General features: G+C 39.2%; 1 long non-coding RNA gene across 1 annotated transcript; it reads right to left on the reverse strand.

Annotated features, from left to right (window-relative positions):
• Nucleotides 1–450: 450 nt before the first annotated feature.
• Nucleotides 451–14,661, reverse strand: LOC103305998 (uncharacterized). Its single transcript, XR_006174973.2, has 3 exons — nt 4,126–14,661; nt 3,838–3,885; nt 451–1,568 (listed from the first exon to the last, which is right to left on the reverse strand). It is a non-coding gene; the product is annotated as an uncharacterized LOC103305998 (long non-coding RNA).
• Between the last annotated feature and the right edge of the window lie 3,674 nt (nt 14,662–18,335).

Here is an 18,335-nt window from a genome sequence, read left to right on the forward strand (position 1 = left end):
TGGTAGGAGAACTAAAGGACTTGCAGTTAGATGTCAGGCAGTACCCAATCACATAGCTTCCTTCACAAAACTCCATCAAGAATAACAGTGTTAGTAAAGTGCTTTGAGATCCTCAGCTGGAAGGCATGGTAAACGTATCATCAACATTTTTACTGACATCAACATGAAGGTGCCCCCAGCATGGGCTTCTGCTTCTGAGGCAATTATCTGGACAGATATTTCACTCTCAGGGCAGTGAGATGACAACTGAGGCCAACATTTGGATGGAATAATAAACTGTCCCTTACTGTGTGTATATAAACTAGTGGTTTTTTTTTTTTTTTGGTGAAAACTAAAATGAATGCTTATAAAGTTCTTAGGCTGAATATTGATGGAGGGTGGCATTTTAAAACTAATTTTCATAATTTTGAATTTATTAATTCATAATTTATTGGAGAAGGGATGGTCTTGTGGATAAGACACTGGAGTGGGATGGAGGAGATCTAGGTTCCTTTTCCACCTCTATCACAAACTTCCTGTGCGACTTTAGGAGAGTCACTTAATCTCTGTGCCTCAGTTCCCTCATCTCTGATATGGAGATAATAATACTTCCTTTCTCCCACTCTTTGACTGTCTTGTCTATTTAGATTATAAACTCTGTGAACATACAGAAAATAGCATGATGGTGCCCCAATCTCAGTTCTTAGAATTTCTTTAATGGTAAGCTAGTCACCTGCAGGATAAGGGAAGAGGTTTTTCCTCCATCATAGCTTTGTACAATTGGTCAAATGAAACCTGGGGGTTCCTCACCTTCTTCTGAAACATTCAGCATAAGACACTGTTGGCAACAGAATACAGGACTAGATGTACCATTGATGGGTTCTGATATAGACATTCCCATGTTCCTATACCACAAAAGGAAAACTGGTTTATTTTCAAAAGGTATAAAATGCAATGAAGGTAAAATTAAAAAAAAAAAAAAAACTTGACAAAATAGCATACTGTATGAAGGTGTAATGAATGAGTTCTCTGGTAGATATGCTTGCCAGAACAGCAAATTTTAAGTGAATATTTATGTAAAGCAAATTTTGAATATGCATTCACACTAGCAATCCAATTCTAAGGGTTTTCTTCATTCAGTCAGTGAATAGAAACAATACCTATCTGGCCATTAAAGCAGCTTGGATTTCTGTTATCCATTAATCACAATGAGCTAATTGCAAAAAAGCTACAGAATAAATGATTTGCAGAAGTTATTTGGCAGATAATTTCAAATAAATAAATCTGAGAAAATAGATCAGGAAATGTCAAATACCATTAAAATATTTTAACCTCTTATTAAAGATACAGAAAAGAAGGAAAACCAGTTCAAGCATCTGAAATGTAAAGTATTAAATAAAGTTTTCATTTTGACATCTCTTGTTCCATTTCCCTTTAGCTGGAGAGAGATTTTAGAAGGAAAAATTCCTTGTTTAACAGTCTTCTAGATGGTACTAAAGATAGTCACAATTGTTCTTTTTGGGGAAAAGAGAAGTAATTGGTTAAGATGGGCTGGAGCTGTTGTTGTTGCTAGAGTCAGATTCTATTTCCTAAAAGACAAGACAAAAGTTTGCAAAACAGAAGAGAAAAGAAAAACAAAGATAGAAAACGCAGCTTCTGACTCTCTTGTATCTTTTCTCATCAACATTTGTTGTTATAGGATATTATGACATTTAATGAACTTATACTTACTTCTTGCAGTTGAATTTACAGTTAAGGTAAATTTGAGGGGTCATAAGATATTAAAAACAAGGCAACAGAAATGAGTCATTGACAAAAAGGGTAAGTGATCAGTAATAAGCAGTTAAAGGTGCACAGATGAGAAGCTCTCTGTATAAATGGAAAGTTAGCATGAGGAGAACATAAGGGTTGGGAAGAAAAAACATGACATGGAAAATGACCTACACATTTTGTGAAATTCAAGGAAAAAGAGACTGGATATATTTAACTCAACAACTCTGGGGCCCAGTACCAAGAGGAGAGAAAATGGAATTGAAAAAGTTTCAAAGTGAGGGCCAGAAATACAGAATTGAAGTTGGAGAGTAAACCCAGAATTGCAAACTAGCACTTCATCATTGGAAAATGATATAATAAGAGCATAAGAATGCCATACTGGGTCAGACCAAAGGTGCATCTAGCCCAGTATCTTGTCTTCCAACAGTGGCAAATGCCAGGTGCCCCAGAGGGGACGAACAGAACAGGTAATCATCAAGTGATCCATCCCGTCACCCATTCCCAGCTCCTGGCAAACAGAGGCTAGGGACACCATCCCTGCCCATCCCGGCTAATAGCCATTGATGGCCCTATCCTCCATGAATTTTTTAACCCTGCTATAGTCTTGGCCTTCACAACATCCTCTGGCAAGGAGTTCCAGAGGTTGACTATGTGTTGTGTGAAAAAATACTTCCTTTTGTTTGTTTTAAATCTGCTGCCTATTCATTTCATTTGGTGACCCCTCGTTGGTGTGTTGTAAGGAGTAAACAACACTTAGTTATTTACTTTCTCCACACCAGTCATGATTTTATAGACCTCTGTCATATCCCCCATTAGTCGCCTCTTTTCCAAGCTGAAAAGTCCCAGTCTTACTAATCTCTCCTCAAATGGCAGCAATTCCATACCTCTAATAATTTTTGTTGCCTTTTTCTGAACCTTTTCCAATTCCAATATATCATTTTTGAGATGGGGCGACCACATCTGCACGCAGTATTCAAGATGTGGGCATACCATGGATTTATATAGAGGCAATATGATATTTTCTGGCTTATTCTCTATCCCTTAATGATTCCCAACATTCTGTTTGCTTTTTTGACTGCTGCTGCACATTGAGTGGATGTTTTCAGAGAACTATCCACAATGACACCAAGATCTCTTTCCTGAGTGGTAACAGCTAATTTAGACCCCATCATTTTATATGTATAGTTGGGATTTTGTTTTCCAACATGCATTGCTTTCCATTTATCAACAGTGAATTTCATCTGCCATTTTGTTGCCCAGTCACCCAGTTTTGAGAGATCCTTTTGTAGCTCTTCACAGTCTGCTTTGGACTTAAACTATCTTAAGTAATTTTGAAACATCTGCAAATTTTGCCACCTCACTGTTTACTCCTTTTTCCAGATCATTTGTGAATATGTTGAATAGGACTGGCCCCACTACAGACCCCTGCGGGACACCATTTACCTCTCTCCATTCTGAAAACTGACCATTTATTCCTACCCCTTGTTTCCTATCTTTTAATCAGTTACCAATCCATGAGAGGATCTTCCCTCTTATCCCATGACAGCTTAAGGAGAAGGGGACATTATAGCAGCTGTATAAAAGATGGTAAAAGCCCAGGGGGGGATATGACAGTTAGGTGGCCATGGCAAGAAAGTGGGTGAGGGGAGGAGCCAGACCTGGCGGGGAGGAGGGAGCAGCTCTAGGGCACCCTGGAGATGGGAGGAGGGCATGGGGAGCTACGAGGAGGGGGAAGGGTGGCCTATGGGGAAGGGCCTGGGGCAGAAGAAAAGGGGCCCTGGGGAACACAGGGCCGGGGGAGCCTGGAGACGGAAGAGGACCCCTGGGTCAGCCATGAGGGAGAGGGGAATAGGGCTTGGGGGAACGGCCTTGAAGTAGGTGAGGAGGGAAGGGGAGCCTGGGGACAGGGGAGCAGGGCATTGGGGCAGTTATGAGGACAGGGTGGGGGAGGGAGCGGACGCACATCCCCATTGTGGAGAACCAGCCTGCCACGGGCAGGGTGCACCCAGGGAGCCACACACTGGAGCTGTCTGGCTAATACCACCCCTAGTCAGGGCTCGCCCTCTCCCGCCCAGCACTGCTCACCTGCCGAACTGATCCTGGCCAGCGGCACCTCACTCGCCCTCACGTATCCTTTAAAATAAAAAAATACAGTGATTGTGAAAGGTGCTAGACTGACAGCCCATGTGACCAAAGTGCTTAGCATCGGAGCATGGGTTAGGCAACATCAATGCAAGCTTCCTCACACTGCCCTAAATTGTGACCTCAAGAAAGAGGGTAGTTCATTCCTCACGACCATTCAAATGATGGCAATAAGGGTTTATATTAACAGGAAAGGTACCACCTAATGACAGTTGCAATATTGACACTTACCAGCTAAGACCAATACTGATGTCACCCAAATATTAGATGCTAATAAAGTCTACACACTACCGATTTGGGCTGAATTCAACCAATGTTGTGGAGATGAAAGGTTCCATAAATCCCCCATATGTCCTAAGACAAGGTGAAATGCCAAAAGAAGGAGAGAATCTTAGCCAGGATTATAAACAAAGTACATTTGAAATAACCTACTTAAAAACAAGCTTTGATTCCCCCCAACTCCTTCCCAACCACCAATCTCAATGCAAATAAATACAATAACTAGCTCAGAACTACCTTGGCAGCACAGAATGTCAGGTTCAGGCATGCATTAAGAGAGATATAATGAGCTGATAAAGATAGTTCTCAATACAGCGTAAGGGGGAAAAAAAAAAACTCGGAACAGATAGAGGATTAAAAGGCAAATATTATTTGACTTTCTAGAAAAGTGGAGGAAGGGAGCAGGAAGCAAGATATCCCAAAAGGGAATTCATGTAACTACAGCAAAAAAGCACAGGCCTGAAGATTCTCTTTTTGCCTGATCTTCTCTCTCCCTTCTATTTTTACAAAGTAAAAGCCAAACAAAACATTATTAAAAAAGAGGAATAATTTTTCCAGCTCGTAATTACTGATTATCTTTGAGATTTAACTTTGTCCTGTGATTAAACAAAAATAGGAAAGCAGCAGAACTGATGATTTTTAGGGTAAAGTTATAAGATTAAAGATAAACATTTTAGAAAAAGGAAAAAATGGTATGGCAGGGGAGCAAAGTGGTATGGAGAGTGTACATTGTTGTATACATATAGCACAACAGGGAAATAAAGCAATGAGAACTAGGATGGCACATCTTTCTCCAGGCTCTCTCAGCTGTGTTCTGGAGAAAGATAGCAATGAGAGAGACAGAGTACCAATGTGAAAGCCAAGCTAAGAAGAAAATGGGAAACTTGTTTTTAAAAGAAGTGCATTATAGATATAGGCCATAGCATTCTGTAACATGCTAAGGATTAAAGATCGTTTTATCAAGGAAAGTATGCTGAGGAAGTAACTTGGCCATTTTACCTCCTGTGGATGGAGAAAAGAGAAAGCATCTGTCGGCCCTGCAAAGATGTGCTGATGCTGATATTTTAAACAAGGGGCTTCCACAAAAGTTTCCCATTTGACCTGTGATAACACAGACAAGAGGAGGTGAAGAACTAGTGAATCAGTTTATTGAATTTCCCATTTCAATTAAAAATATCTCAAGTCTTGCTCAATTAAATGATAGGAACATTCAATCAGTGAAGTGGTTTCTGTTGGCCAAAGAGTCAGTGGGAAGCAGCCAGTAGTACTGTATGTACCCATGATCACTGCAATACATGATTTTTTCAGCATGCAGTAGCATTAAGCTTCTCTGAAGGCTCTGACATGCTTTTGCTCAGTAAAAAAAATGTTGGAGAGCAACAGCTGCCCTTCATGTTGCTCTCCTGCAGACTCTAATCCTCTGGGTTTACACAGTTGTTCAAGGAATAGATTAAAGGGAAAAGCCATTTAAAAAAACCAGAGGCACCAACTGGGAAACTGCCTGTGCAAATAAATAAGTTATATCTATATTAAGAGACAGCATGCTTATGCTTTTGAAAATATTTCAGCATTTTACAGCATAATCCCAAAACACTACATCTTACAATGGTGTTACAGATCCCTATTGTAGAATATGATAGCACATTTTCTTTTATATAAAGAGAAGGTGCTTCTGCTAGGAAATAGCCAAGAATTGTAACTACATAATTTTTTCCCACTGAAATAGTAACTTATTTATCCATCAGCTTCCTGTTAGTGATGGGCAAACCTCAAAAGCATGGCTGGTAGAAAGAACTAAAAGTTTGGAGGTTTCCCTAGAGTCTCGTGTTGCCCTTGGGTCTTCAGAACCTGCTGCAATTTTCTTAACAGTACTGTCTCTCCAGATATTCAGAACTTTCACTTCCAATCCAGAAGAAAGAAGAGCAGAAGGGTATGAAAATTAAAAGTAAAAAAACCGAACAGGTAGACAAGAGCCTTTTTCAAAGCTTCAGAAAAGGTTCCAAATTGGAGTTTCAGGTCAATTTTCATTTGCCTCATATGCATTCTCCCAAGTCAGATACACTCTATATTACGGCCCATCTATTCTTCTTCCACCCCCCACTTCCCACCCCAAACAGAATATACTGAATTAAATTTGATTTCTATGATTGTTGTGGAGGTACTGATGGTTGCAGCTCCATAGTTAGGGTTGAGCAGAGATTCACATCTGAAGCACAGACTAAACCTCTTGCGTATATTAACACACTGTAATCCACACTGCAAATATAGCACTTACACTTGGGGTGCATAATGAAGTCTGAGAATTTATAGATAATTCCGTCAGTTTGTTTATGGAGTTAAAATTGTCAATTTTTATTTTTTTTTAAATACATATACTGTCGGGTCTGGACCTTCGTCTTGAATATCAGCAACAGAATAATACAGGGTCTTCAAACTCACCATACAGTTAAAAAAGAGACAAGGTTTTTCCCCAAAGCTCTTTTCCCCAGACTTGAAGAGCTGTGTGGGACTTGAAAGGTGGTCTCTCTCACCAACAGAAGTTGGTCCAATAAAAGATATTATCTCATCCACCTTGTCTCTCTAATATCTTGGGACTGACATTGCTACACCATTGCATAGAGTTAAAACTCACTAATATCTTGTGCACAGGCCATATTTAAAGTCTTTTTGGTTTTGAGAGGATAGATTAAATCTTTTTTTGCCATTATCCTGCATAAATTAAAGCTGTTTCTTCACTAGCAGAATGGTGGTGGACAGAATGACACAAAGAACCTCTCTCTTCCAAAATAGCTGTCATTTCATATTGTTCTCCATAAGACTGAGACCACCCTTCATTAGATCCCCTTCTCAAAATGGCCACCTATGTCGCAGTGTTCTCACTGTGACTGAGGCCACAGGCTAACCTTAGTCAAGAAAGCTACCCGCATTCTCATCACTGCTTCAGTTTGCCTCTGACAGCATAGAGACTACCATTTTATCTGAAGGTGGTTTGTGTTTACTCTTCCTGGGAACAATCAGGGGGTGGACATTTTGAAAGTAGGCATGTTAAATGAAGGCAGGCTGTGTTCTCAGTCCTATTCAGGATAATAGGAAACAACAGTCATTTTGAAAGTGGGCAATTCTTTGAGAGTTTCTGAGATTTTTATGTGCCAAACTCTGCTGACAAAATTTTAGTTATGAAAAATATCTAAAAAGAATCAAACCTAAATATTTAATTTCAAGAACTACCTGTTGCACCATATCTACTCATCAAAGCAGGCAAGAAGGGGGCAGGGGAATGTGTAGATTGGGAGAAAATGGAGGGTGTGCATGTACAAGGGAATGTAGATACACGGAGGAAACCCAGGTATAGGCTCCAGCTGCTTTGTGCACTGATGCATAGTGGCTATAAATCCAGTTTACTGTCTAGTAGACTCTGGCTGCTTTTTGCTCTTCCAGAATGGCATGAAATAGTGTGCATCAGTGAATCAGATTAGAAGTTAAAATAAAAGAAATAATATTACATATCTTCAATGCATTAGAAATGTGTGTTTACTGTTAATTATGTTCTGAAATAACAGCAAGAAAATTTTTAAACTATGTTAAAGTGGAAGTAAAGAGAGTTTAAGGTAAAATTAAAGTGATTTAAGGTAAAAATTTTCTCAAAATAATTATAAACATGGCAATCAGTGTTGTTAAAAATCCAAAGCATGGAATTGCACAGTTACCACTCTGCCTTGTAGTGACACCACGATAGGGGGAAAAAATCTAATTTTTAAAATTCCATTTAATCTGGGACTACACACATTATTACAATAAATCACTTTAAACATTAATAATCTGTGGGTGGTAGTGCATGATGTCACCACAAGGCAGACTTAAGGTTGCTTGGGTACTCTGTGCATTTCCATACCTTAAAATGTTTGAATTTCTTTTAAAGTTTAACCTTAACTCTGAATTTGCTAGGTTTATAATGCTTGTAAAATTTTAACCACTTAGATTACTGATACATACTTTCAACCTTAACTGCATTTTAAAGTAATTTTTGCCTGGAAATAAATGAAGGATTTTCAGTGTTTATTCTGGAGGTGGGAAATGGATTGGCATACAAATATTAAGTTAAAGCACCAAATGCTCTCAATTGTCTGGTTTAAAAGAGCAGAATGTTTCCACACATTTTAGTGATCTCCTTCCCCTTTCCACTCACCATCCCTATCCATCACCCCTACTCTATTCTCTCATTTATTATCACCAAGGAGTGGTTCTCAGCAAACAGACAAGAGTGTAATGACTGGGAGAGGCAAGAGAAACGTCTTTCTCTGTGACAAATCCAGATTTACTGGTCTAACTTTTTCAGACTTGAAACATAGGAGGAGACCATTTGGATGGCAAAATGTCAGTTCCAGCCTGAAACTGGCAGCCGTTGCTAGAATGCAAAGACAATACTGAATGGTGTACAGTGTAGAGGTCAGAGAGGTAGTGCAGCCCCAGAAGAGTTTACATTTGTTGAAATGAGATTAAGGATCTGTACCTATTTCATACACCCATTTGCAAAGCTGTGTAAAATCTCTTCTATAAATGCACTGACAAAATAGGACAATGTTCCGGTAACAAAATTGCTAAGAGAACCACAGATATAAAAGACCCTAAACGAAAAGGAACAGATGCTAATAAACTGCATGAGATGAAAAGTTAAGTTATTCATTCAAAACAGAGGGCGTGTGTTGAAGAGTTAAGAGAACAGTCTCTCTCTCTGTACTTGGAACCTGATTTACCAATGCAGGCATGCACCATTTCTTGCATACACTTTCCTATGCCTAACTTATGTGCAGAAAAACAATCAGTAACACTGGCCCTTGATCTGCCAAATCCTGAACAGCCTCTACTGTCATTTATCCTTCTGCTCAAGTGCCTGTTTAATCCCCTATACACACAGCACATGCTTTTTGCTGTACTTCATAAAAAATGGACTGGTGTTTTCTACAGCTATGCTGACTAAGTGGGAACACACATCTTTACCAGTTCTAGTCTGGAAAGCTCCCACTTTGTGTCTGCGTCACCCAGGGCATACAATGTAGAATGGAAATGATTATTAATAACATGGCCCTAAAATTCTATATATAGCTTAAAACTTAAAGCAGGGGTTGGAGCAACTGAGGGGCCTGCTAATGAAATATGGAGCCTTTCAATCTCAAAGTAAATTCAATTCTAGCGTCGTTTGGTAGCTCTTGTCACGGCTGTTTAGTACTCTGAGTAAACAAGTTTGTGTTCTCCATAAAGTTTCATGGGCACAGGGGTCCATAACACAAGAGTCCCCACAATTGGCATTTTCAGCAGAAGCGAAAGATAGACCATGAGTATAGAAGCAACTATCCTTTTACCTACACATTTTATCAGCTCACAGTTGGTTAAAGCTCATTAGTAGGGTTGTAACTATTCTGTGGATCAAATAGAGCTCCAGTCTGCAGCTCTCCATCAGGTTTTTCTGGACTTAAGTTAGGCATGCACAAATGTATTCAAGAAATGGTACATATCTAACTAAGTCAGGGTCAAAGTATGTAGGGAGAAACTATAGTTAGCATTTTATGTGGAAGTATACAATTTGGTGAATGCTTTAGGTACACCTTTAATAAGAAGTGTAATAAGCAGACCAAAATAACAAGAATTCACACTTTTATAGCACCTTTCATCCAAAGACCTCAGAGCACTTCACAAACACTAATAAAGCCTGGAGGAACAGCAAATGACCAGGGAAGACAGTATGGGCTATCTATGAGCCTCCCTCTCATAGGTCTATTTGTAATTTTAAAAAACCCTAATTTTTTAGCAATTGCATCCATCAGTTGCATCCATCGATACTTGCTTCCAGAGCTAATGCTTGGCACTCCATTCCAGAGCTAAATTAGCTATGAGCAAGATTAAAAAAATACAGAAGTTTTGGGTGGACAAACACCCAGAATTCCTTGTTCTTTAATCAACCCTTAGCCAAAACAAATGAACCTCTTAGCGCTGCACCACGGAAGCAGAAGTTTTGTTCTGGAGATTTCTGTAACTTACAATGGCTTTGACTGCAATGCACAGACACTAGGCTCCTCCTCAATCACTTTGACAGACAGGATGATGAATAGTGACTGCCCAGGATTTTCCTGCTTCCCCAGTTAGATTATTTCTGATCTGGAAGAAATCTATTAGCCTATTATATCTCCCCAATTAAGGCCTTGTCTACATTAGGATTTTGCTCAGATGCCAGCTACTGATGTGAATGCCAAGTGTAAAAAAGGAAAGCTATGAATTACAATAGTACAGCAGTAAAGATTCAATTAGTTCAAATCAGTTTTCTTTGTCTGTGCTTGTCCTGGTGCAGCTATAGATGGCATAAAGGGGTTCAGAAGTAGCCTAGAGAGTGAACACTATGTCAACTGACATCTCATGGCTTCACGTCCATTTAAGAGGTCAAGAGAGATGAATGGATGTGCCAGTCAAACAGGAATTTTTTGATTGCCTTCTTTGCTCAAAGGTGGCAGCAAGATTAGAAACTTTTGAAGGTGGTTAACTGCAGGTTAAATCAAAGAACAATCTGTGGAGATTTACTACAGGAAAGAAACTCTACAATCACAATGTCCTGACCTACAAGCCTTGCAGGGAAACTCAGCACAAGCCAGATCCAGCACCTAGATCACTGGAACCAGTTCAAACTGCCTGAGTGCCAGGACACCCTCCAATCTACAGAATAGAGCTGGAACTGACACCATTTGCAGAATCTTTGTTATTATTGTTTTAAATGTATATCTGTACTGAGTTGAATAACAAGCCAGTTAATGAGCCAGGGACATTGTTATACCAGCAATTCAAAACAAAACAACAAAAAAACAGGTCAACAGAAGGGGCATCCTTTTGATCAATGTAGAAGTAGGTCAGACAATAATAGATCACATTCAGATACATTAAGTATTTAAATCTTACTCCAGTCATTTTTACAAATCTGAATCAACACATGAATATAAGTGATAGGATAAATTACAACTTCACACTCTGATAGCAGAACACTTCTCACTTACGCCAGCATAAATCAGTCCATTGAGGTTAATGGACCTACACCAGTGCAGAATGTACTGGGAAATGAAAGTCAAGTTTGCTTCCACTTGTGCATTGTGAAAAATCAGAGTTAACAGTACACATTCGTGAAAGGGAAAATAGCTTAAGAGAAAGACTTTATTGCAGTAGTGTCAATGCCCTTTGCAAGTTCTAGTAAGGGTAATCTTGCACAAGTTTACAGATGGACAGATAAGTGCCTCAGGTATCTCAAGGGTATTTAAATGTGATATGCTGAGAGATGTTTACCAAATGTAAATGCTGTGATTTTGTTGCTGCAGAGAGACCTTTAATAGAAAACTCCCAAGGGAGCTAATCGAGAGTGAAACTGAGAGGGAGAATAACTCTAAAAAGCAAACAATGAGGTTTAGTTCAAGTGACAAAGGAAGGGGACTACTGAATTATTGTTTATGTGATTTTATTGTGTTAAAGTGAATATTAAGATTACGTTACTTACTTTTAGCATGTCCCTTTGTATATGTAAAGAGAAAAAAAGATAATCACTTCAAAGGATCATTGTCAGAAATAAGTGATATGCAATGGTAAATTGGCTGGAAAAATGGAGTAGTACTTAGCTGACATTTGTTGAATAGAGATTTTATTCCCTCTGAGAAACCCCTTAAGAACTGTGTCCACAGTTCATCCGCCTCAAAGTAAATGGAAGTAACGTCAAAGCATACTAGTCTAACTTTGAAAGCAAACAGCCTGTGCTCAGGGTATGACTGTTGCTGGAAGTCACATTGTCTAGATGAATGTAGCTGATATATATAGTCAGATATAGGACTAAGGATGAGTGAACTACAAAAGATTAAAAATGTGGGTTTAGTTCAGATAAACATAGTAAAAGTTTGGATGCTCATCTGAAATTATCTGAACTGTGTGTGTCAGAAAGACTGTGTTGTAAGTCTCATGAGAAACAGGCTTGTTTGTGAGATTACTAGCACTTCTGTTTCTGATCCCAGCTGGAATAGTATGAGAGCAGCCAGCTTCTTGCATGGTATTTTGCTTTCAGAAGCTGGCAAAAGATCAGTTCTAAAAACGGATTGAAGTTTAGGCTGAGAGTGTTATTCTATCCAAACTTGTGTGCCTATCCTTTACTGCTGAAACAGAAAATGGAAAGTAAAGCACAAAATATAGTGAAAACTAGTGTTCTGTACAGTACAGAATGCTCAGTAAGAGTTGTCAGGTTTATTTAAGTAAAAAGGAAATTGTTAAAAAATACAGTACCTTTTAGATAACAGTTGAGTGGCTGATTTTGTAATTTTTTTCTCATGGGGATGGTACAAGGAGGGAAAAAAGAGGAGGGAAACATCTGATATTTACATATTTTACAAGTAAAGAAAATTGTCCTTTCTCCCTTAAGGGCAAAGACAATTTTAAAGTTTCATTTATAAAAATTTACTGAGTCCATAATGACCCCTCTCTCAATTAAACCTACTACCTCACACAGACAACTGTGATGACCACAGGGCTTGGCCCTAAAACGATGGGGTTTGTGTACACATAACTCATTGCAGGATTGGGGCCTCAGGGTGTACACACAGGGCAAATTTTTCCAAAATGTCTAAATGTCTTAGGAGCCTAAATTCTATTTTCAAAAGTGGCTTAGACACTTTGGAGCCTAAGTCTCACTGAAAGTCAATGGGATTTATGCTTCTAAGTCACTTCTGAAAATAGAATTTAGGCTCTTAAGTCATTTAGGTGCTTTAGAAAAATGTTACCACGTTGCTAAATGCTTTATGATTATATTTTATTTTAATGAAAAATACATTGTAGAGTATATGTGTGCACGTGCACTGAAATAAATAATTTATTTCTTTAAATGCTTCACAAATGAATTAAAATAAAAAGATGTACACAGCTATCAAATACATAGGGCCAGATTAACTCATGCTTTTCAGCAGTACAAATCCTGGCAGAGTTCCCTGGGTGTAGGACCTCTGAAGGAGAAGCAGCTTGCAGTAGTGCAAAGTGCCGACAACTACACTTTTCAAGGGAGGAATATCCAGTAAGGAACTGGCAGGGTGAAGGCAGCCAGGGAGTCTGTTGATTCCTGTAAATTTCTGGGAAGTTTTAAAAAGCTTCCCCAACCCTTGCAAAGCCCTGTGAAAGGCAGCAGTAATAAAGTAATACCCACCTGACCTCCACCAAGCAAATCTCTTCTATGGCAGACAAGGTATTGCTGGGACAAGAAGATGTCATTTACACTTCCCTGGGCCCGCCATAATGACTATCTTTAATAGAAAGAAGACGTATCTGCAGTTACTGTTTGATCACTAGATGCATCTGCTACTATTCTAGAAGTGAAAGAGGACCTCTGGAAAAGCAACAAGTGTAAATTAAACCTAACACCCAAACTTCTCCTTTACATAATGGGCCAAATTCTACCAAACGGAAGTCAATAGGGGTTGCAGCTACATAACCAAGGGCAGAATTCAGCCAATTGTTTGTAAACATACATGTCTGACTCCTTGTTTGTAGATGTGTATTTCTGCATGCTACAGATGCACAAATGTGCTTCTCACACAGGGGTCAAGAACGGTAGAGAGGGTTCTACTTAAAGGTGAAAACTGTGATATATTTGTAAAGTATCAAATCACATCTTTCACAGGCAAAACTCCCATTGATTTCACTGGAAATCTTTGCCTATGACATGACCACAGGATTTGGCCCTTAGTTTCTTTTTGCATAGCAAAGAGAACATTCACTTATCATTCAGATCTAGACAGGCCTACCAGGAACAAGGAGGTATCATTCAAGAAAGGGACCTACTCAAGATTGTGTTATATAACAACACAAGTCTGGTGAGTCTCCATGGGGTCTCCCCCAGGTACTGTTGCAGTTGCATGGCATAATCAAACAATTTTCTTGTTCCTGAGTCTTGGAAACTTAGTAGGAAATTAAAAGTTAAAATGTGCAGACACTTTTAAAGCTGCAAATAATTTTATGAACTTCCAAGATGCTGTATATATTTGCCAGTCCCCAAACCAGAATCATGACACAATGCAAATGTTTGTGAGTGAAAAGTCTGACAGATTTTTATAGCCTCTGTAACACTCAGAAAAAAAGCTTGTTAAACTACTGCTGCTCATTCCCCACTTTTATGAATGTTGAGCTGAATTATTACTTCATATAATACTGTACTTGTATTGGCATCAAGCATTAGGTTTTAGGTGATTAATTCCCACCACTCACTCTGTTTACAGGACACTGTCTTGTTTTAACTCTGTGGGATAAGATGGCTGGCTGTTTAAATTCAACTTTCTCCCTCATTGGTCTCTGCTTTAAGCCCAGATTGAAAATGGGTGTTGAAGAATTTGGTTGGCTTCTTCAATATTCTTTCATATGGCTGAGGAAAGTTACTGTAACTGTGGTTTGACATGTTTTGTCTGTGTGGATCCCACTTATAGTATGCATGCAACTTCAGAATCTTTTGACCAGCAGTGTCTTTGGGGTCATGCCTGTGCCCTGCATGTTGAGTGTCCCTCACCCACAGGTATACAAGGCAGTCACCCCATCTGCCTTTCAGGTCTCTGTGCCAGAATGGATTTGGCTCCACTTGGAGGAAAGCGAGGCAACGAAAAGTGTTTGCTAGCATGTCCAGAGCCATCAGGACTCTGGAAGAGCAATGACTTACCTTTTTTGATCTCTACTGTTTCAGGAAAGAGGATCAATGCCATGTGTCACCCTTAGAACAGACCTCAAAATCTTCACTATGGAGCCTCAGTGCTTTGGTTAAAGGAATTCCCAGTAATCTAGGAGATTAAGGGCTTATCTACAGGGAGAGTTAGTGGATGGCAGGCTGAGGAGTAAATCTACAGCACACTAGTCTGCGATGCGCTAGCTGTCCATATGGACCCTGTTGGTGTACTGTAGATTTACAACCCTGCTTGCCACACATTCTCTGTATAGACATGCCCTAAGGGATCGTTGCTGGACTTAACCAACACATACATACCCTTTTCACCCTCTTTTCTACTGCAAAAATTGGAAAAGATTTAGCAATTAGATGATGTTTAACAGAAACCTCTCTAGGTCATTAAGTAAAGGAACCAAAATTTTTATTGGTGAACGATGAGTAGCCTTCTATGGCAAGTGATCAGTGAACCACAATAAAGAATAAAAAAAAGGTTTCTCTTTTTGTTGGCTCCTGTTACTCTAGTAACTGGATCAGGTTGCCATTCATTGCCAATCTGTTACCATAGTTATTAATGCCATGAAACAAAGTGAATGAATCCCATTTTTTCATAGCTAAAGAAGGAAGGCTTTTCCTGGTGAAATTCTGCTTCTAAGAATATCACATGGGTAACCAATTACATAAGTTTCTTTAAAGATAGAAGTTGATGCACCTTTGGAAAAAGTTTTTATATTTTAATGATCTATTAAATTTGCCCTCTAAAGGATTTATTTTATTTTAGATGAAGCTTTTACTCTTAGAACAAGTTTAAAGAGAAATCACTACAAGCAAAATGAACTTGTTCTTTGGTCAGTACTCTGGGCTTGCCAGCAACTTCAGCTTGATGTTGAAAACTTAGTAAATACTGATAGTACACACAGTATGCATAAAATATGTGGGGGGGGGGGGGACGACGGCACTGGATGGCTCAGGAATTGTTAATTCAGTAGAGAGCCCTTCACCTGTAAGTTATTGGTTCTAATTCAGCCTAGATGAGAAAGGAATTGTGACAGATTTATTAATATATAGCAACTCTTCAACCGCACAAAAACACCCCACCCCAGCACCACTAGAATTGTCTACAGCCTTAACAGAGGATTGTGTGGATATGGTGGATGGGCTACCCTCACTCCTCTAGCAGTGAGTTTTCTGAATCACAGCTGAGGCATGTTGACAGGCCAGCACTGTGAAGCTTGTATTCCCACTGACCATGCTGTACCTGATCCATAAACAGAGGACTTCAGTGTAAGGCTATCACTAAACAAAATGTTACAAAAGTGAATTGCATTGCTATATTTACATTTTCTTACCATACTTATAGTCTTCAGGCAGCAACAGGGATCTGGAGGACAAGATAGAAGAACCAATATATTAAATTACAGAGATTAGATTTCACTAAAATTTATATCCTCTTCCACTATCCCTACCAATGGATCACTAATAGAGAATAAAAGACCTAAGGCTCAAGCAACATGTTGTTCCCTTGTTGAATTATACTTTACCCTCAGAAATAGAGATCGCCATCATAATCCTGGGCTGCCCCATGTTGATCAAAATGTAAGGATAAGACATCAGTATTGCAGCTATTCTACAGTCATATAATTGGAACTGCAGCTACCAGCACAGCACTTTCTCCCAAAATGCTTGTTATATTTAAAGAAATAGAAAAGAAACAAAAATAGACCCAGGTTCTCTCAAAAGTCATGAAATTTGCAGACAAATACAAAGTAAACTAAAAAAATTAAATGTTGCCCAATGGACAATGACGACATTCTAGAGCACACCAAGGTATGTCTAGGACCTCACAGCACTGAAGTTCGCCTGTCCCTCTGATACTGGAGTCAAATATTATCAACTCTTGGTAGAAGCTCTATGCTACTTAGCACCTCACAGAGCCAAATGCAACAATGAGCATCATTCCCAAATCATTTCTTTCCAATGACAAAACAGCATTACACACTAGCTCTGCAAGTCAGGTTAGGCGATGCAGGCTATGGCTATACTATGCACCTTTTAGCAACACAGCTGTGCCACTATAGCCATGTCGCTAAAGGTGCACAGCGTAGCCGCTATTTGTCGGCAGGAGAGAGCTCTCCCGCCAACAGAAAACTTCCACCCCTCTCCTGCTGACAAAGCACTGTTCACACTGGCAAATTTTTTGTCATTCGGGAGTGGTGGTATTTTTTTCACCCCCCGAACGACAAAAGTTTTGTCGTTCAGGTTCCAGGGTAGACAAAGCCACAGTGGTATCCATGGGATATTAGAGAGAAAAGATGGGTGAGGTAATATCTTTTATTGGACCAACTTCTGTTGGTGAGAGAGACAAGCTTTCGAGCCATGCAGAGCTCCTAGTGTCACAGCAAAATGCAAGGTGGAACAGACTGTTTAGCATAAGTAGTTAGCACATATTGCAAGGGACCATTCAAGGTAGATTGAACCAGTATCACCTCTGTAGTCATAGGACAAAAAGAACAGCACTCATCTTTCTCTCTCTAGGTCCATCTAAACCGTTTCCAACATTCTTACCACAAGTAGCACCATTCTGGTAGAATATTACACGTCTGATTTTACTAGTGTTAACAAGGCCTGTGGCTGCAAAGGCTAAGGAGTCTACAGATATTTTGTAGGTTAGATGCTACCAAAGCTCCTTTTATGTGGACCATAGCAATCGTTTTAAGTTTCTATAATCCCAAGGATTTCATTGGCATTTTACAAACTTTAATGGCACCACTGCTGAGGTACAGGTCAGTATTTCCATTTTTGTGGGAGGACAAATGGAACTACGAAGAGGTTAAAGGACTTAACTAAGGCAGTAGTTTTTAATCTTTTTTCATTTGCGGAGCCCTAAAAAATTGCGAATGGAGGTGTGGACCCCTTTGGAAATTGAACCTGTGGTCCGTGGACTCCTACCATAGAAGTCTTAGACTGAAAACTGACTGGACAGCCACACCACCATCCCTTTCTCCCCAAGAAAGAAGTCATCAAAGTCCCTCAACATTAATTTGCATTAAGCACAATAATGAATATTTCCTAGTTTTCACAGTCCGGTTGAAGTGCTTTTTTGTTTGTTTTTGTTCTTCATTTTTTAAATAAAGAGCCCCAAGAATATATCAGCACCATAACCTAGCCACAAGTCACTTTTGCAGAAGTACTGTACTCAAGAACATTTGGGGAGCACCCATTATTTATGTGTTTGTTGTCTCTTCTTGATACTAGTTGGTTAGTCTCCATCTCATTGCAAGTGAGTATGGTATGAGCTAAGAAAAAAAATTACTAAATGCCAATTCTCTGCTTTAAAATGGATAATTTAACATCTCAAACAGAGAAAGCCCTGAAGCAAAATTCCAAATCTAAATAGCATCTAATGTTGTGAGAATTCAGATTCAAACTATATCACTTAAGTCCATCTAATTTA

This window comes from Chrysemys picta, chromosome 14, assembly GCF_011386835.1.
Source record: "Chrysemys picta bellii isolate R12L10 chromosome 14, ASM1138683v2, whole genome shotgun sequence".
NCBI lineage: Eukaryota > Metazoa > Chordata > Testudines > Emydidae > Chrysemys > Chrysemys picta.